The sequence below is a fragment of the Colobus angolensis genome, unplaced genomic scaffold (assembly GCF_000951035.1).
Source record: "Colobus angolensis palliatus isolate OR3802 unplaced genomic scaffold, Cang.pa_1.0 Scaffold13, whole genome shotgun sequence".
Lineage (NCBI taxonomy): Eukaryota > Metazoa > Chordata > Mammalia > Primates > Cercopithecidae > Colobus > Colobus angolensis.
The window spans coordinates 20,363,260-20,377,753 of record NW_012114252.1 but is presented as its reverse complement, the minus strand read 5'-3'; positions in this window follow the sequence as shown (position 1 = coordinate 20,377,753).

The window sequence follows — 14,494 nt, the reverse complement described above, 5'->3', positions numbered from 1 at the left end:
AGTGTTTAGCGGTAAATCTCAATTTGATGTAAGGTCTATTTTTTCATGAAACTAAGAGAATAATGTATAGAAAGAGAGTCAGATATTAGAAACACAACAGCATGCTTCATGTTACAAATGCACATGTATTTCTGTTCATCATTACAGAAGTATTTTTGTGTTTGCCAAATTTGCTCCATGCTTCTCTGTTTAAAAGGCTAGAGAAAGGTGGTTTTAATAAAGTTTTCTAATGTAACAGAACAAGCAGTAATAACATCCTGTTTGGAATCTTTGGGGAAAAAAAGATTTCCTTTTGAAATGTTTTTTCAAGAATTATTTTCAGCTAACTAGAAGAGGAAAAATCAGTGTCAGGGAACTAAAAGGGGGCTCCGTGGTCATCTATGGTCATGTCTTTCATGTTGTTGATTGATGGTATTATTAGGGGCTCAGAATTACTCTATAATCAAACGAAATGGCCAGAAAGCTAAAAGCAAAGGGGAGCCTTTGAATGTAGTCACAAAGAGAAGGCAGTTTCCCATTTCTTTCATCAATTAAAGTAGCTAATGCGTCCATGTGAAATCCACAGTCAGGTCTGTAGTTTGCAGGATAGTGTGGACATTTTATAAGGAGGTACATAGCTCATTCTTGTATGGGAACAAGTAATCCTTTAAGTGAAAGCAGTTACATAACGGGAAAGAAATTTAATGCTGATCTCTTTGCTCTCACAAATGCAATCCTGGCAACCTGTCAGCTATGACCTAAGAAACACATCATAACACTCTAGTCACATTTGGCTGTGCGTCATCCGAGGAATTCATCTGTACCTGTATTTCGATACTAGCCGAGGGAGTTGAAGCAGCTGAATTTCATTTTTCATTTGCTTTGTGAATGCTGTTGGTTTTCATTCACACCGGGCTGGAGGTGCTGTCATAGGACCTGTTTCCTACTTTCCTAGGAAAACACTGTGTTTCAGACAACTGGCCATTCCTGTAAAGGAATTAAGGCTTAAACAGTACTCCTTAGTGTCAGGCACATGCCCTGGAATGAGGTAACAACAACAGGGCTGTGTGTGTGAATTACAGGAGAGAGGCACAAAAGAGGAGAGAAGCCTGGTGTCCTCAGCTGACTCAGTTGAGAGCAGTGCTTCTTTTACAGGCAGAGGCTGACAACTCCAGATGGTAATCGTGCACTTGTTTAGTAGCTGGTGGAATTGTGACCAAGTAGGACAGGCCCCAGGGGCACGTCTCAGTAGGTGCCCCATCTTCCAGCCTGGGGTCTGTGCAGCTACTTCCATGCTACAGCTTCCTCCCGGAGCTACTTGCCGGGCTCACAGGCTCTCCCTACTTTCTCTTCCACCAACACTTTGCCCTTCCCCCAACACAGTTAATGGAGTCGTAACAAAACCTACCACTTACTGAGCATCTGATGAATTCTTTCCACAATTGTTCTAGGTCATCCTTATTACTCCCATTTTAGAGATGAGATGAGTCAGGCTTAGAGAGGTGACCCTTTGCCCAGATTACCCAGCTAGTATGTACACATTCCAGGTCTGCCTAAGTCCAAAGTCCATGTGATGTTGAAATGGTGAATTTCACATGTCAGCTTCACCCAAGCCAGGATGTGGCTACGATGATATTTGGTAGATGCGCTTAATATCTACGATCAGTAGACTTTGAGTAAAGTAGGTGACCCTCCATAATGCTGGTGAGCCTCAGTCAATGTCAAAAACCCTGACAGCAAAGACTGAGATTTCCTGAAAAAGAAGGAATTCTGCCTCAAGACCGAGACATAGAAATCCTACTTAAGTTTCCATTCTGCCATCCTGTGGAATTTGGACTTGAGACTGCAAGATCAACTCTTACCTGAATCTACAGATTTCAGACTTACCAGCCCTGACAATTGCACAAGACAGTTCCTTAAAATCTCTCTGTCTCTCTCATATATATATATATATATACACACACACACACAGACACATCGCCTATTGGCTCTGTTTCTCTGGAGAACCCTTGCTAATACACACATCCATCATGCTTTATTTCTCACACGTAGCACACCCAGTTTTTCAACATGTTGCCTATAGCATGAGAAACTGTCAGGGTATAGGCCACATGGAACCTCGAAGAAGCACAAGTGTGGATTTCATGCCAGCACTGTATCTTGTTAGTGCTGTTAGCCCTGTAAGAGTTAAACAATAGCTCTAGGCCTGATAACTGGTATGTCCCTTCCATCCTTGGGACCCCAGTGACCATCCTCTAGTCTCATTAATTCACCTCTTAACATAGCTAGGCCTGGGCTCACTCTCTTCACTTGAATCCCTGCAAGATCAGACCTCTTTTCCAGGTGATGCCTTGGTTCTCAGCCATTATATTGGTTCTTCAGAGAAACAGAATAAATAGGAGATGATAGATTTAGATATGAAGGCATTAGATCTAGATATGTAGAGGTGTAGGTGAATAGATAGATACAGATGTATAGACAGAGAGGAAGACATGCAGATCAATTGAGATGGAGATTTATTTTAAGGAATTGGCTCGCTTGGTTGTGGGGGCTGGCAAATCCAACATCCTTAAGGCAGAGAGCAAACTGCAAACTCAGGCAGGAGTTCATGCTGCAGCCTTGAGGCAGAATTCCTTTTTCTCTGAAAAATCAGTTTTCACTCTTAAGGCCTTCAACTGATGGGATGAGGCCCACTCACATTATAGAGGGTGATCTTCTTTACTTAAAGTAGGATGACTATAGGTGTTAACCACATCTACAAAATACCTCTACAGCAACACCTAGATTCATTTTGATTAAATAACTGGGCACCTGAGCCTGACATGTTGACACATAAGACTACACATCATAGCCGTGCACTTCAGGAGAACACGACTGTGTGTAAACCCTTACCCGTAGCCCACGTCGCATTCCTGGGGCTCTCTTCTAGGTGAATCTTTGAGTCTGACTCTGGTCTATAGGCACTAAAGCCCTTACTAACACTGGCTGAATTGAGCCAAGTATCTTGAGGGTGACCGTATAATTTATTGCCCAAACTGGAACACTTTTGAGAATTAGAGGGAACTCCCTTGATAATTCTACCAGATTTAATCTAAGACATAGGTCATGTTATCCACATCTTCCTACACATAGCCTAAGTGTGGCCTTTTCATCTCCTTTTCCCGAGCCTACTTTTAGGGCTCCTCTATTGCAAAGTCTTTCTAAGAAGAAAGCAGATGTTTACAATGCATCACTGAAGATATTTCACTATGATATTTACATCCACTCTGTAATAAACTCTGACATTTTCTACTATTTTCTACTTCGTTTAAAAAATATTTTTATGACAAATGGAAAAGCATCCCAAGCTCATGGATAGGAAGAATCAATATCATTAAAATGGCTATACTGCCCAAAGCAATTTACAGATTCAATGCTATTCCTATCAAACTACTAATGACATTCTTCACAGAACTAGAAAAAATTATTTTAAAATTTATATGGAACCAAAAAAAGAGCCTGAATAGCCAAGGCAATCCTAAGCAAAAAGAACAAAGCTGGAGGAATCATGTAATCTGACTTCAAACTATACTACAAGGCTACAGTGACCAAAAACAGCATGGTACTGGTACAAAAACAAGGACATAGACCAATGGAATAGAATAGAGAACCCAGAGGTAAGGCCGGGATAACTGGCTAGCCATATGCAGAAGATTGAAGCTGGACCCCTTTATTACACCATATACAAAAATCAACTCAAGATGAATGGAAGACTTAAATATAAAATCCAATGCTATAAAAACCCTGGAAGACAACCTAGGCAATGCCATTCTAGCCATAGGAATGGGTAAAGATTTCATGAGAAAGACACAAAAAGCTATTGCTACAAAAGCAAAAAATAACAATTGGGATCTAATTAAACTTAAGAGTTTCTGCACAGTAAAAAAAAAAAATATATACTATCAACAGAGTAAATAGACAACCTACAGAATGGGAGAAAATATTTCCAAACTATGCATCTGACAAAGGTCTAATATCCGGCATCTATAAGAAATTTACATTTACAAGTGGAAAACAACACCGTTAAAAAGTAGGTGAATAACATGAACAGACACTTTTCAAAAGAAGCCATACATGTGGCCAATAAGCATATGACAAAAAGCTCAATATCATAGATCATTAGAGAAATGCAAATCAAAACCGCAAGGAGATACCATCTCACCCCAGTCAGAATGGTTACTATTCAAAAGTCAAAAAATAGCAGATGCTGGCAAAGTTGCAGAGAAAAGGGAACTCTTACATACTGTTGGTGGGAGTGTAAATTGGTTTAACCATTGTGGAAAGCAGTGTGGCAATTCCTCAAAGAGCTAAAAGCAGAACTACCATTTGACTCAGAAATCCCATTGCCGAGTATACAGCCAGAGGAATATAAAGTATTCTACTATAAAGACACGTGTTCATTGCAGCACTGTTCACAATAGCAAAGACATGGAATCAACCTGAATGCCCATCAGTGACACACTGGATAAAGAAAATGTGGTACATATACACCATGGAGTACTATGCCGCCGTATAAAAGAATGAGATCATGTGTTTTGTGGTAACATGGATGGAGCTGGAGGCTATGGTCTTTAGCATACTAACGCAGGAACAGAAAACCAAATACCGCATGTTCTCACTTACAAGTGGGAGCTAAATGATAAGAACTTATGAACACAAAGAAGGAAACAACAGACACTGGGGTCTACTTGAGGGAGGAGGGTGGGAGGAGCTGGAGGAGCAGAAAAGATAGCTATTGGGTACTGAGTTTATTACCTGGGTGATGTAATAGTATGTACAACAAACCCACATGGCACATGTTTACCTGTGTAACAAAATTTCTTATGTACCCCCAAACCTAAAATAAAAGTTTAAAAAATAAAAAATTTAAAAAGTTTTTACGGCCCACGAAATTCTTATCTCGATCCAATAGTCAATGACAAACTGAAATGTAAAAAATATTGCTCTAGCTCACTTTTTACTCGCAGCAGACACCCCAATTGCCCCAGTCCCTTTGGCTCTGGGGGGTATTTCTTTTTCTTTCTTGTGTTTTTTCCCTTTTGATGAACAGAGAAACCCACATTTGTCTTCTATCTCTCATTGAGATTAGATACTTTGCCAGGCTGTGGTCTCTCCCACAGTAGCACATACATAATGCCTCTCAAACCTATGCACTTAATTTTTAATTTTTTAAAGAAAAACTATTTCAAAAGTAACATGAGAATTGTTAGAAAATCTGGAAAGCACAGATACGGCCCTAATGTTCTGCCCCTTTGAACATACCCTTTCCTGTTGCAAGTTGAAATGGGCTTTGACCAGGTACATGCTTGACCCGGCCCCTTAACACTGGGCTTAGCCACGTGGCGTGTTGTGGCCCATCGGATGTCAGAAGATGTAGTAGCAGCACAGGCTTGAAAGAGATGTCTGGTAGGTGCTTGCCATCCTGCATCTCTGCCATCCCCACGAGAAGATGCCCAGGCGAGGTGGCTGGCCCCAGGGTGAAAAGGAGGAGTGTGGAGCCCAGGTCACTGCAGCCGAACCACCAGATCAGCTACAGCCAGCTGAGCCCTCCTCCTGTAAGCCAGGAGGCCAGGGTCACAGGAAACATCTCACCTAAATATCCCACTCGCAGAGCACAAAAGAAATGGATGCTTATGGTGGTAAGCCACTGTTTGGGGGTGGTGTGTTACACAGGATCTCTGCGGCAATGGATAAGTGACTCAACAGAAAAGACTACCTACCTTTTAAACAAACACCCAGATAATTCTCATGTAAGTGGCTGGTAAGCTGAAATTTAAGCAAGTCTGCATGATGGTACAATATTAGAGAATCAGCCTTTTGATCCTGGACTCCTAAAGATTTTTTGGTCCTTTTTAATTTTCTTTCTTTAACCCAGGGATGGATATTGCATTTTTTTCAGATGCCTTTTTATGGGCATTTTAAAGATGATTATATGGTTTTCTTTGTAATCTATTAATGTGATATATTAAAATACCCTTGTGCTCCTTGAATAATTTTATTTGATCATGAACTATTGTCATTTTAATATAGACTTGGTCTGAAACTGCTAGTGCTTTATTTAGAATTTTAATAAGCTTATTCATAGCCTGTCATTTTCTTTTTTGTGCCACTTTTGTCAGGTTTTGGGATCGGATCTGTGCTGGCTTTGTAAAGTGGGCTGGGAAGCTTCCTGCGATTTCCTCTGCTTTACAGCAGTTTACATAGCGTACTAATTATCTGTTCCTTGAAAGTTGGAAGGAACTTAGCCCAAAAAACTGCGGGCTTGGCACCATTTTTGGAAGAAATGCTTGGATAATTCTTCATTTTATTTTTCCCCTGTGATCATTGTACATTTAGATGGTATACTTAGTCTTCAATAGGTTTGGAAAATTGCCATTTCCTATTAGTGATTCACCCATTTCTGCAAGATTTTCAACTGTGTTATCATGGAGTTAACCACCTTTATTGTGGGAGGTTTTACCATATTATTAATTTAATCTTCTACCTAGCTGTGTTCTCGTTCTTTATTTTGTATATCTGTATTTTCCCGTTTTTCTTAAAGAGATTGCCAGATGTTTGGCATTTTAATTAGCTTTTTTGGCCTCAATGAAAGAGCTCTTAGATGTGTATATCAAATCTGGTTTTATTCTATTTTGGCCATCAATTTTTTTTTTTGTAAAAATTATTTCCTTCCTCTTGCTTTGTTTTCCTTATATTAACTTCCTGAAGTGAATGCTTTCATTTGTTTTCATTTCTTCTTGTGTAATAATAAAAGCTTTTACGGATATGAATCTGTCTTTGAACACAGCTTCATTCTATTTTTCTGTGGTCAGAGTATTTGGCCTGTATAATTTCTGCCTTTTGAAATTCAGTGAGGGTTTTTTTAAACATGTGCTCTGATGCATACTTAATTTTTGTAAATATTCTGTGTACCCCTGAAAAGAATACATGTTTTTTATAGAGGACAAAGTTAGAACAATATTATTTTAATTACCATAATAACACATCTTCCAGGTGTGCTAAAAATTTATTTTTTTCTAACTCTTGGTCTGTTAAAGACTGAAGAAGTTTTCTTTGTATTTTAACAGCAAAAATGTGTACTTTGTTGAATAACACTACATTTTAAATCAATGTGTGTAAAAGTATACCTTTGAACATTTCCTTACATCCTTTCTCCATCACCTCAGTCCCCTCACCAAAACAAAATAATAAAATAAGACAAGACAAGATAAGATAAAACACGCTGCCACAGGTAGCCACCATTATTAGTTTTCATATATCCTTCCAGAATTGTTTTATGTAGATCAAGGATATACTAATATATATATACTTATTTTTACACGTTTATTGTTCCACATTTGTGATGAAATCCTTTAAAGTAAGTCACAAACACCGTGACATTGTGCTGTAAAATACTTCAGGATTCATTTAAAATTTGGGGAAAAAATTTCCATTTAACCACAGTAACATTCTCATACCTAAAACTCAGTGATAATTTTTGACATTTCTCGTATAGAGCATGCCTGTATAATTTTTTTCCCCTGTCTCTCAAGTGTTCCACCCTCAGTGGGATGCTTGTTTTACACCTGGTTATCTCATCATTAAAGTCTCTCATCTTGTTTTTGCAACTTTTTATTACACGTTTTCAAATATTTAGAAAAATGAAAGCAGCACTATTAATTATTTCAGACATAAACAGGAAGGCCCAGGCAAACGGGGACATTTGGTCTTTGCACATAACAGGTAAATCCAATCATGGTAAATGTACTCATCCGGGTCATTTCATTTACATTTATTAAGTCATGTTTTCTGATCAGTTACAGTCACGATTATTTTGGATGCTCTACTTTGTTCCAAATTTGGCCAGTGATCCTCCCTCTCGCCTGGCTCCTATGCCCTCCACACCCGCCATGGTGCCTTCTCGTCTTCTGGCGTAACGACTGTTGAACGTTTTTGTTTTGTTTTGTTTTGTTTGAGATGGAGTCTGGCTCTGTCACCCAGGCTGGAATGCAGTGGCGCAATCTCCGCTCACTTTAACCTCCGCCTCCCGGGTTCAAGCAATTCTCCTGCCTCAGCCTCCTGAGTAGCTGGGATTACAGGCACCCGCCACCACGCCCGGCTAATTTTTGGCCCCAGTCCTGGAAGCAGCCAGTTCTCCTTGGGCTCTGGGCCCTCTTCCTGGGGAACACCTTGCCAGCTTGGTATATTGTAGATTTCATTTCCATGTCTCTTACAAGAAATCACACTGAACATATTTTTCTTTATTTAATGGTCATAAAGTATCTGTTTATGCCTTGCTCATTTTTCTTCTGAATTGCTGGTCTTTCTCTCCCTGATGTATTGGAAATTTTTATATATTGAGAGGATTATGTTTTTGCCTGTGATGTAAGTTGCAAAGACTTTTTCTGTCATTGGTTTATGCTTTTGCTCCTGCACATTTTTCTTCAGGCATTTTTTATTTTTAAGTGTTACTGATATTTTCCCTAGTTTTTGGACTTTGAGTAAAATTTAGAGAGGCCTTACCAGTTGAAGATTTTTAAAGGAATTCAATCTGACGTTTTTCTAATAGTTGTGTGGTTTCCTATTTCACATTTAGATATCTGATCTACATGGTGTGCAGTGTAGTCTGTGCTATGAAGTATGCAACCCACTTAATTCTTTCGCTGCCATACTGTCAATTTTTAAAATTTATGGTTTTCACTTATATTCATAACTAAATTTATATCTACTCCATTGATTTGGCGCGCACCCTTTGTTGTGTTCTAAATTGTTTTAGTTGGGGTTATTCCTGAACTTTCTCGTCTGATCCACTAATACATGTACTAAATTTTATTAAGTCTGAAAAATATGTTTAATATCTGGTAGAAGTAGTCCACCCCATTGCTTTTCTGTTTTGGATTAGTTTTTGTTTATTTTTTAATTAATTGTGTTTACATATGTTTTGTTTGTTAGTTTTGTAATCAGATTCCTTTTAAAGTCTCTTATTCTTTTTAGTATTTTTTTCATTTAGTTTTCCTGGTATTTCTCAGTATAAAATTACTGTATATCAATGGCAACTTAAAAGTAGTTTTATCCCTTCCTTTCCAATTATGTAATTAACTTCCTTTTCTAATTTCATTAGTTAAGACCTCCAATAAAAAGTTACAAAGAAAAAGTAGTTAAGTAGTAATGACGGTAGACAACCTTGTCTCATTTCTGACTTTGATCTACACATTTCATATTATGTACTTGTATATGTATAAATTATGTTTAGATATTTTCTGTTGATTTCTGTGTAACTGTCTTTTTAAAAATTAGGAATGGATTTGAAATTTAATTTCAAATGCTTTTCCACCGTTGTAGTAATGAGTTTTTAGCAAGACAATATTAATGCTTCCTAATGCTGAGCCATCCATGTGGTAATATTAATTGGTTTCTTAATTGGAAATTAGGAATATTAATTGGTTGCCTAATTAGAGGCATTCAGCCATTCCTATAATAAAATGTACGTTTCATGATTTTTAAACATGTTTTGATTTCTGTTTGTTAATATTTTACTCACAATGTTTCTGTCAGCCTTTGTAAGTGTTATTGATCTTTATCTTTTGTGAATTTCTTACAGGGTTTATGAAAATAATTTGAAAGACTCTTTTCTTTGATTTATGGTTTTGAACAGCGTAAATGGCATTAGAATCATCTGCTCTTCACTGTTTAGGTAGAATTTTCCTGAATAACAATCCAGGCCTTTTTTTTGTTTTGTTGTGTTTTGGTATTTTCTTTATGGGTGGAATTTTTCTTTATTTCTTCTAAGGATATTGTTCTGTTTGGACTTCTCAGTAAAATAGCCAACCTTTCTAATTTTTAAAATACATTTATGGAACAATAAGTAGCTTCTCTTGACTAAAACAGAGTTTTCTGTTTCGAGGATTATTTCTTCTTAATCATTTTTAATTTTGGTCTGTATGTTTTCCTCTTCTTTTTCTCCCCTGATTAGGTGAGCCAGAGATTCATCAATATTACTGTAATTTCAGGGAAGTTTTAATTTTTTTCTTTGGCTGTACTCTTTTTCTATTTTATGCTTTTATCCATGTTCCTTCAATACATTTTGATTTTTTTTTTTTTTTGGTAACCCTTTTACTTGAATGCTTAATGTGTTTAATTTTAGTTTTTAAATTTCCATTGACATAATTTTGAGACTATGAGTATTTCTTACTCTAGCTGTATGTCATAGGTTATATTTTTATTTAATTTATATGTACATACCATAAAATTTACTTTTTCATGTGCAGTTCTGTGAGTATAGACAGATGCATGGAGTAATGTATCCATCACTATGGTGCCATATTGAATAGTTTCATCACCCCAAAATTTCCTTTGTGCCCCTCTTTAGTGTCAAGCCTTTCACTGACCCCTAAACCCTGGCAACAATTGATCTGTTTTCCATTCCTATAGTTTTGCTCTTTCTAGAATGGCATATAAATGGGCACATGCAATATAGCCTTTTGCATGTGGCTTCTTTCACTTAGCAAAAACGAGTTTAAGATTTATCAATGTTGCTGTATGCACCGAAAGTTTATTCTGCTTTATCCTGAGCAGTACATCTACTTTATGGATGTACTATCATTTGTTTAGCCACTGACCATTTGAAAATATCTGGGTTGTTTCCTGTTATTGCCAGTTATAGAGAAAATTGCTATAAATATTTTTGCACCAGAGTTTTACAGACATGTATTATCCCTTTTATATATTACTGAATTTGATTTAATATTTTGTTGAATATGTATGCATCTATGTTCATGAGGAGTACTGGGCTATGATTTTCTTCTCCCATATCTTTGATTCCTTTTGGTATCAGAGTAATACTTGCCTCAAAAAATGAGTTTATAAGTGTCCTTTTCTATTTTCCACAGAAATTTTTGTAGAATTGGCATTATTTCATCCTTACATGATTGGTGGAGTTTACCTTTAAAACTATCTGGGTCTGGGATTTTCTTTATTGTAAAATTTTAACTATATAAAATGTGTTTAACAGACATAACACTAACTCGGTTATTTATTTATTCTCTAGTGAATTTTTGTAATCTTTTACAAAGAGTTGATCTATTTCATCTAAGTTATCAGATTGATGCGTTCCTTTATTATCTTTTTAATGTCTGTAAGGTCTGTAGTGATATAATCGCTTTTGTTTCCGATACTGATGACTTATGTCTTCTCTTTTTCCCTTTGCTTAGTCTGTCTAGAGGTTTATCAATTTTATTCTTTTTTCCAAAGAAACAGCTTTTGTTTTAAATGATTTTCTCTATTATTCTTAGGTTTTTATTATTGCAATGGTTTCTGCACCTTACTTTATTGTTACTTTTCCTTTGGCTAGCTTTTGGTTTGATTTTCTCTTTTTTCTTATTTCTTAAGGTAGATGCACAGATAATTGATGAGGGACTTTTCTAATATAAACATTTTATGCTATAAATTTCTTTCTAAACTATAATTTGGCTGTATCCCACCTGTTGCATTTTCAAATAAATATATTTTGAAATATTTTCTAATTTCCCTTGAAGCTTGCCGCATGACTCAAAGGCTTAAAAGTGTGATGTTAAAGTTTTAGATAGTTGGGTGTTTCCGAAGTATCTTCTGTTAATGATTTATAGCTTCATTATGTATGGCCAAAAAACTCTGTATGATTTAAATTCTTTTATTGTTGTTAAAGTTTATTTTATGGCCCACAATATGATATTTTGATAAATGTTCTCTGTGTTCTGAAAGAGAATACATATTCTGCTTGTTGAATGGAAAGTCTATACATGTCAGTGAGATAAATTTGTTCAGTAGTAGTGTACAGGCCCTTCTTATCCTTGCTGATTTTCTGTCCACTTGTTTTAACAACCACTGAAAGAAGACTGTTGATATCTTGAAGAATGAGCGTAGATTTGTCCATTTTTTTGTTTATTTAGTTTTTGCTTCATGTATTCTGGAACTTTCTTGTTTGACGAATACACACTTAGGATTATTATTTCTTTTGGATTAATTTATTTTTCATAATTATATAATGTTCATTTTTATCCTTAGTAATTTTCCTTGTTCTGTAGTTCAATTTTTCTGATATTTCTGTAGCTGCTCTCATTTTTTAATTAGTGTTTACTTGACGCATCATTTTACCATCTTTGCACTTTGAATATATCTATATCATTATATTTGAAGTAGGTTTCTTATAGATAACATAGAATCAGTTGGTTTTTAAAACTTGAGTCTGATAATCTTTTTTAACTAGTGCTTTTAGGCCGTTTATATTTAATGTAATCATTGACATGATTACATTAGGCTTCCAATTTTATTGTTCACATTATTCCAGATTTGACATTGAGAGCCCTTTCAAATTGTGTGTGGTGGTTCATGCCCTTGATTCCAATGAGATATGATGGGGTTCATCTGAGCATTCCCCCTTTCTTCGTTGGCAACTCATTTCTCTGACAGAGTCCTGGTTGTCATTACTTATATACACATTTCCTTATTTCTTCAGTCTTTGAACAAAAACTAGTTTCAGAATTGCTAACTTACATTTCCATAAAAAAGAAACTCACTAACTAGAGCACAATATTTGTACACCATTCTGTTTGTTTTAATTTTAAGTTCCCTAAAATTTTTGGATTAATACGTCCACACTGCTTAGCCAAGTCTCTGGTGTTTATCAGTCAGTCATCCACTCTGCCTCACTGAGGTGTGCTTTCCTGTTTCTCTAGGCCAGCCATCTTAATCTGGAGGAGAATTTATTTTTGATTAATATGAGGTAGACTTTTGCTAGAAATAATGAACTAACATGGCACCAATTCCAGAAGGCACTGCTCCAGTGGCCTTTCCAAACCCAGCACCTTTTTCTGCCAGCTTCACACCCACAGTGGAAAGTGCTCTCCAACAGCCATCATTGCCTAAATGGAAGCAATTGAGTAAATATAGATACAATGGGGTGGAGTGAGGCTGTGGGGAAACAAATAGTCCTAGACACCTCAGAAAGGAGCTCTTTGTTGTAGGACTTTTCTTCCCTAGTAAAAATACAAGAGGGAGGTGAGGAGGGGAAATTGCCCAATTCCTTTCTGTATGATAAAATTGTAATTCATTTTGTATGTAACTTTTGATTCTTAGAAATTACTTCTGTGGTCTGGCAGAGCTTGACATTTCTGCATCCCATTCTTTTTGAAATATTTTGTTTACTTTTCATGTTGCATTTAAGAGAATTTGAAAAGAAGTATGAGAGAAGTTTCTCATACAAATCAGCTTTGGTTGTAACATTCAGAGAGTCATTTTTCTTAAAGTGCCATTATCTTACTCTAAAGTCAAAAAGATCCTACTCACTTTCTAGTCTGTTGTCTCCTGAAGAGTCGAGAATATGCACAACCTTAAATGTTTAATCTCTTTTTGGAGGAGGAATATTGTTTGCTCCAGAAGTGATCTGTGTATGGGAGACTTTTAGAGCTATGCTATTTAACACGAAGGCTGGGCCAGCCTGTGTTATTGAACTCAACTGGTTATTATTTTGTTAAATTTACGTAATTAATTGAATATTCAAGAAGAGGGCTTTTAACACTTGTGTCACTAACTTACAAATAAAATGAGCATTTAATACTGAAACTTTTGTGGTTTTTGTTTTATAAGTGCTTTCCATGAAATTATATTTCTACCTAGTGCACAGATAATAGATATTCTCATGATCTAGGTATCCCTGTGTTATCCATACATGTGTTTAACTGAAAGAGACCTTAGCACACTAATGTCATACTGCTTACCTCATATTACTGTTTTAAGACAAAAACAGAACTTAATACAGGCAATATTACTAAGTTAGTTTAAAAGATGATAACTATGTGGGATAAGATTTAAATAAGTAAATACTAAAGCAAATTTGACAAACTTTAGTAACTATTTTAATGATTATGACTTGTTCTGACCTGAAATATGTTTCTAAGCTTGAGAAATATAAGTCTTTCTAGCATGAGTGTTCATTATAAAATGAACATACAAAAGGCTGAATGGATTTTATAGAGAACGCCGCTATGTCCAATACCCAGATGAGATGGGGATGTTAATGTCCCACCATTGATATTTTACTATGCTTGTCTTATCACGCATCTATCGATCTATCTATTCAACAGTATTTTCATTTCTAATTTCTTAACTCAGAGTCAACCTCTGTCTTGAATGACCATTAGACTTCAAATAAACTAGGTATCAATATCTCTTCAAAAACATTTGGCTTTAGATTCAGCTTTAATCTACCTCTGTTTACTGTGTTTGAGGTTTCAGAACCAAATGAAAAATGACTGCACCATTTGTACCTGAGACTTCTATCTCTTTTCCCATTAGAGAGGCCTTCCTGACCAACGCTTTTCAGCAATACGCTGGCCATCCTCTCTCCCTTTACTCTGTTTTCAACACTTTTCAGCAGTACGCTGGCCATCCTCTCTCCCTTTACTCTGTTTTCAACGCTTTTCAGCAGTACGCTGGCCATCCTCTCTCCCTTTACTCTGTT